This window comes from Oryzias melastigma, linkage group LG14 (genome assembly GCF_002922805.2).
Source record: "Oryzias melastigma strain HK-1 linkage group LG14, ASM292280v2, whole genome shotgun sequence".
Taxonomy (NCBI): domain Eukaryota; kingdom Metazoa; phylum Chordata; class Actinopteri; order Beloniformes; family Adrianichthyidae; genus Oryzias; species Oryzias melastigma.
This window is the reverse complement of record NC_050525.1, coordinates 23,483,371-23,489,258: the sequence shown is the minus strand read 5'-3', so window position 1 is coordinate 23,489,258 and position 5,888 is coordinate 23,483,371. Positions and strand designations below refer to the sequence as shown.

The 5,888-nt window shown below is 35.2% G+C and overlaps 1 long non-coding RNA gene across 2 annotated transcripts; it reads right to left on the bottom strand.

The window, feature by feature from the left end:
• Positions 1 to 770: 770 nt before the first annotated feature.
• On the bottom strand, positions 771 to 5,882 carry LOC112139466. 2 transcript variants are annotated; one of them, XR_004949017.1, is made up of 2 exons: positions 3,312 to 5,882; positions 771 to 1,130 (listed from the first exon to the last, which is right to left on the bottom strand). It is a non-coding gene; the product is annotated as an uncharacterized LOC112139466 (long non-coding RNA). The 2 variants fall into 2 exon arrangements; XR_002917998.2 differs by lacking the exon at positions 3,312 to 5,882 and adding an exon at positions 2,783 to 2,850.
• Positions 5,883 to 5,888: the final 6 nt, after the last annotated feature.

The window sequence follows — 5,888 nt, the reverse complement described above, 5'->3', positions numbered from 1 at the left end:
CAGATATGTTAATGTCTGTGTGTTTTCTAGTCTTTCATGGTTACTAGAGTTCTAATAGGAAGTTATTATAAATTGCTTGTAAAAGATGTATTTTTGTTTTAACTGGTATAAAATAGGTGAAACTGTTATCAAAAAGTGTATTTCTGTTTTCTTTATTTCTTGTTATTGATATGAACACAAAACAGTGACGTAAAAACAAAATACAATGGTCTGGTTAAAGTTTGTTTTCATTTCCACTGGTCACAAATACATTTATTAGATATTTAAATCATTGCTATTTCAAAGTTTACAGCTATATATATGCATTATGCATCTGATAGACATCAATTCATGGAGATCTATGACTTATTGAGCTTTTGGTCCCATGCAGACGACTTTGTAACAGGTCATTGCAATCGCGGTCCCATCATGCCTTGCGTGTTGTAAACACTCTACTACTGTAGATGCATTGACATCTACTGTAGATTCATAGACATCTCTGCATTAGATGTATACAGTAGATGTCTATGCATCTACAGTAGATGTATGTTAGGTATCTAATCTAGTATCTAGTATGACTCCTGTGTGCACACTCATAGGTGCATGTGTTCATGGACAGATGGGTGGATGGAAAGGTCACAGTTTCAGCTTTAAGCCTGTTAAATGCTTCACTACATTCAGCATCCAGCTGGTTGGACTTCAGTTCAAGGATTTATTACCAACTTTTATCATTCGACTCAGCTGTTGGATGCTCGTTGGATGCTGGTTCTCCTTCTGAACTGGAATTTCTCTTAAAAAAATAAATAAATAAATAAAAAAAGAGAGGCATTTTTATTGCTGAAAATTTTTTAGAACATTAAAATTTCACAATAAAACGTCCTCCTTTGTTTTCAACTTGGAAGCCTCTGTCGGATACTTGGGCTTTTTTGATTTATCTGGCTCGACCAAAACCATTCCACAGATTTTTTTGTCTTGACATGAAGTCTGGTATCTGAGCCACTGAAACACTTTCACATTTCTGTTGTGAAGCCACTCCAGGGTTGACTTGGCAGCAGGTCCGGGTCCATTTGGAAGAGAGATTTGTTGGCCGTGGTGAGAAGCCCCTGGCAGTCATGGACATGCTCTTCTTAAGATTTTCTGGGGTTTGGATCCTGTTTTAAGAAAAAATGTTGAAGTTCTGGCCAAGTCTGGAGATGCACCGTTGTACTGTGAGGTGCGGGTGATCTGAAGGCTGATTAGCTTACTCAGTCATAGCATGGACGACACTTTCATCAAATTAATAATTTTTGTCTTCATTGACATTTCTTGAGTAGCTTTAAATGTTCATAAAGAGAAAATATGTGGATGTTTTGATAATTTCTCCTTATAGATACACACGAGGATTACATGCTAACCATGCAAAGACAAAAACGTTTCTCTTACACCAAGAAAATACAAGCAGATTTTGATATAAATCCGTTTATAAGTCCTAAGTTTTCACAAACTGATTTTTTTTTAGCAAAAAATGTCTAGTTTAAACTATTATATCAATACTTATTGTGATTATCATTTCTGTTTATCGTCAGAGTTACTCAGGGATGCACTTAATCACTATTTTTAAATCTACATAAATAAATGTAGACATTTAACTTTTGTCAGAAGTGGTTGAACTGGCCTCAGAATATGTGGTAGAAGCCAAATCTCCCATCAGCCTTTGATTTTAGCCTCTTGTGACAAAAACTCACTTCTTCACCGACAAACTGAGATTGACGTAATAGCTGGTGTCTCTGTATCCTCTTGAATTCTGTCGTTTTTATTTTTTTGAAGTAGCCAAAGTTCATTTTTACCTGTGGGAAACTACACCTCTTGGAAATACAAAAACACTATCTGTCATTGGGATAAGAATCATGTTACTTTTTCCAAGAATTCTTATTTCAAGAGAAAGTTCTTGTCACTATGAACGTGTCTTCCTTAAAATAAGATTATTTTGTTTCTGAAAAGCTTTCAGGTTGAGATTTTTTTTCTGCAAAATATCATTTTTTTTTTTGTTTTTTTTACTTTAAGATTTAGTTTTTGCAGTCTAACCATCTCCATACATTTATATTCTTACCTCCTTTGAGCAGCAAATCAAACTCTATCAGGTTTTGATTGATAATCAACGTAACATGTGTTCTTTATGCATTAAAATCTCTATTTGTGGTTATGAATAATTACACCGTCAAGAAGATGGGATTCTGTTAACATCTTTGTTAATTTTTCTTTATGTTCTAATTAACTGGTATTTGAAATGGGTAAACTCCACACAGAGTTGGTGTTCTCCAGGAACTCCAGTTTTCTCCTACAGTCCATAAACTTGTTTTAAAGGTTAATTGAGGGCTTTAAATTACCCCTATGTGTGAATATATGTGTGACCCTGTGACAGACTGGCGTCTTCTCCATCAGTAGCTGGGTTAGACTGCTGGAGCCAGGTGACCCCAAAAGGGATTCATAAAATGGATGGATGAACTTAGGAACAAAGCGTAAACCATCTTCAATTGTTCTCTATTTTTCACTTAAATTCATCTCATCTGATGGTTATTTTTCCCTAATAAATTCTTGTTTACTTGTTGTCAGACAGGTTTGTAATAAGAAAGTTTATTCCAGTCAAATGTTTTACAGATTTTTTTATTTTTATTTTTAACCTTAGGAATACTTCTTTTAAAAAAAAAATAGAGAAAACATATTGGAATAAGTACATTTTAACTGATAAAACTAAAATTTTATATATTATTGTGCTAGTCTAAGCACCAGTTGTTTACCGGAACAATAGAAACTTGGAACCTACATCATATTACCAAAAGTGGATGGAATCCCTCCTGATAGCAGAACATTCTTTCACAAATGTTTGTAAAAACAGTCTATATGTCTGAGTTTTTAATTGTATACACCTGTGGCCGGAACAAGTGATTAGGACACCTGATTCTAATCATTTGATAGTATGAAATGTCACAGTTTGTAACAACGGCAAGACAGTAGAAAAAAAGTCTTTCAAATGTCTTTGATGGAATTCCAGAATCTATATCATTTTTTACCATCAATGGTAATGTTGATTTAACTTTAAAACAATTGCTGTCTGCCCTTCTATCTTGCTTGATACAGAGTAAACACGTGTTTACACATGATTTTATCATGAATTAATGAAATTATTTTTTGTTAATTGACATTAAAAATTAATGGTGGACGTTTCTTGTAATCTAAGTAAGTACTGTTTCTTTGAAAGAAACTTTAGCTTCATTATTTGAATACATACAAACAGTATGATTTGAATATTGTATCTGAAATGATACTTTGCATCACTTAATATGACATCTTACCTCCACTGGTTAGTTTTCATGCACCAGCTGCTGCAAAGCGAGTTTTTTTAAATTATTGTACCATTTTGGACTTCAAGGCCACCGTAATTACCCCTTACTTGAAAATCTAACTTTGAAAATCTCTACAAAAGAAAACTATAGGAAAACATGGTAACCTTTTAGTCATTTTAGCTGAAAAAACACCTCCTGAAAAAAAAAAAAAAAAAAAAAAAAATCAAAGCTTTGCGATCTAGAGTTTCAAAAAGAGAGGCAGACTTCAGCACACGGAAAGCACTGCTTTATTGACTGCACTGGACTGGATCAGATGGGACTGATTTTTTTGAGGGCGGGGAGGGATAAGAGATTAGAATGACTGGGTTGGAGTGGGTGGGGGCATAGAGGGATGCAGCCATCATTAAGGCAACACAAACAGCATGCAGATACAGTCACAGGAAACATCATCATCATCATCATCATCATCATATTGCTTTTCAAAGTCTCGCTTTAAACATGGAAATTGTACAAAAAGGAAGAAAATAGGTTTTTCGCACTAATGAAAAATAAATTTTTTTGTTTCCCTCCTACAAAGAAGATTCTAATACAAGAAAATAAATATAGCAAAAAAAGCCAAAAAATAATTTAAAATAGCTCTTCTTTTTCATATATGTTCAATAGTTCTCTTTGCTATTAACAAATGGCACAACATTCTTTTAAACAGAGTACAGAAGGATAAACTCCTGCAACATTCATATTATATTGTATTGAAGAACTGATGGAGAGTGGAGGAGAAACGGAGTGGCAGCAGAGATGTGAACACCTTGTGTGAGGACAAATGAGACAGCATGAGGAGGAGGAGGAGGAAAAGCTTTGAAAGCATGAATGATTGTTTGGAAATGTCACGAGGGAGCAGGAAGAAACGCTTAAAGAAGAGGCAGCTCAATCGATAAACCTTACTTCAGCAAAAAAAAGGATGTAAGTGCTGACTAAAACAGATTATTTTTTAAAGAAGTACAATAATATGAGGTGCTTCAAAGTGACTTAAAGTATTAAAACAGCTGTGACTTGATTTGTGATGATTATACTTTATATCCAAAGATAGATGTTGCGATAAAATGATGTTTACACTTCAGTTTGTTTAAATATTTGCTAAAATAAGACGGAAAAAGCAACGGATAAAGAAAATGAAGAAGGTCTCTTAGGTCTGGAAATGATTGGTTCTAATTGTGATTTGTCAAAGTTATATATATTCCTGGAAGTGGCGCTAAAAGAAAAAAAAAAAAATCGGCTTCTCTCCTTTTATTTACACTTTGTGCGTGGGTTCAGGACCAATCTGTAATTAATGCTACCAAGTGTAGCTGTGGGAGAGTCAAACTGAAGCCAGACGGAGCAGCTTCTCTATTTGTCTTCAGTGAAGTATGTCTGCGCCTCCCTGAAGCACGACGCTAAAACCAGATAACAGATGTGAGTTTAAGAAATGAAACATTCCTTTGAAAAGGAGGAAAAGGGAAGGGATTTAATGGGACAGATTCACTAACAAAATCATTTTTTGTGTCCCTTGAAGGGAAATACTTTACTCATTTCTTTTGTTAAGTACAAAGTTTCAGTTTGTAACATATTGGAAGTTGGTTGAAGAGAAGTGGTAGAATGAGGAGAAATCATGAAAGATAAAGACATTTAAAGATGGGACAGTGAAGGCTCGGCTTGTTGACTTGACTGAACGGACGGTTGCAAACACAAAGCTGGGGTTTCAAGAAATCTTCCTTCACATTCTCCATCTCTGTAAAGAAAAGCGCTTCGTTTCCTCCTTAAAGCTACAAATGTCCCTTTTTTTGTTTGAATTCCTCGATTGTTTCAGAAGGAAGCTGATCAACCAATAAGGAGCAGAGAGGAGGGTTATGGGCCGGGATTTTAGGGATGATCGGGACCAGAGAAGAAGATGATGGATGGATGGATGGAGGGTAACGTGCTCTGTTGGTGCAGATGGGAGCTTTAGCTTTAAAACATTTCAGCAGCTGTGGAGAACAAAATCATCCAAACACCAGGGAGACTGATACTTGTTCTGCTTTTAAAAAAAAGCGGCAAATATGATTTTATTTGCCTTCAGAGATCAATAAAATATGCTAATTGTCACTTTTAAAGCATCAGTTTAATAACAATCTAATAATCTGAGTTATGAAAGTGTTAATCCTTCTTCAACAGATGTCAAAATATAGAAGAATGATCAAAAGATCAATAAGAATTTGAGTAAATTTCAGATTCCTCCGCCTCCTCCAAAGTTGATGAATTAACGTGTTTGCTCCTCCACAGCGCCTCTGTTTGTACGGCTAAACCTCCAATCTGCGCCGCGGATCTCGGATGAGGATTTAGCGACCTTGAAGTTTAGCTTTGCTGTAACAGAGAGGAGCGAAGCTGCAGTAAGAGCGGTGGAAGCTGATCATGAGTCCGGTTTGATAACAGCGCTCAGCTAAGCATTACAAAAGAAAGAAGAAAAAAAAGAACAGTTTGCAAAGGCTTTTTCAAAACACTGAAAATGAACTTATCACTAGAAGTACTAGTTGAACAGTATAATACATTATTGTAGATGTGTATAAAGTCTGG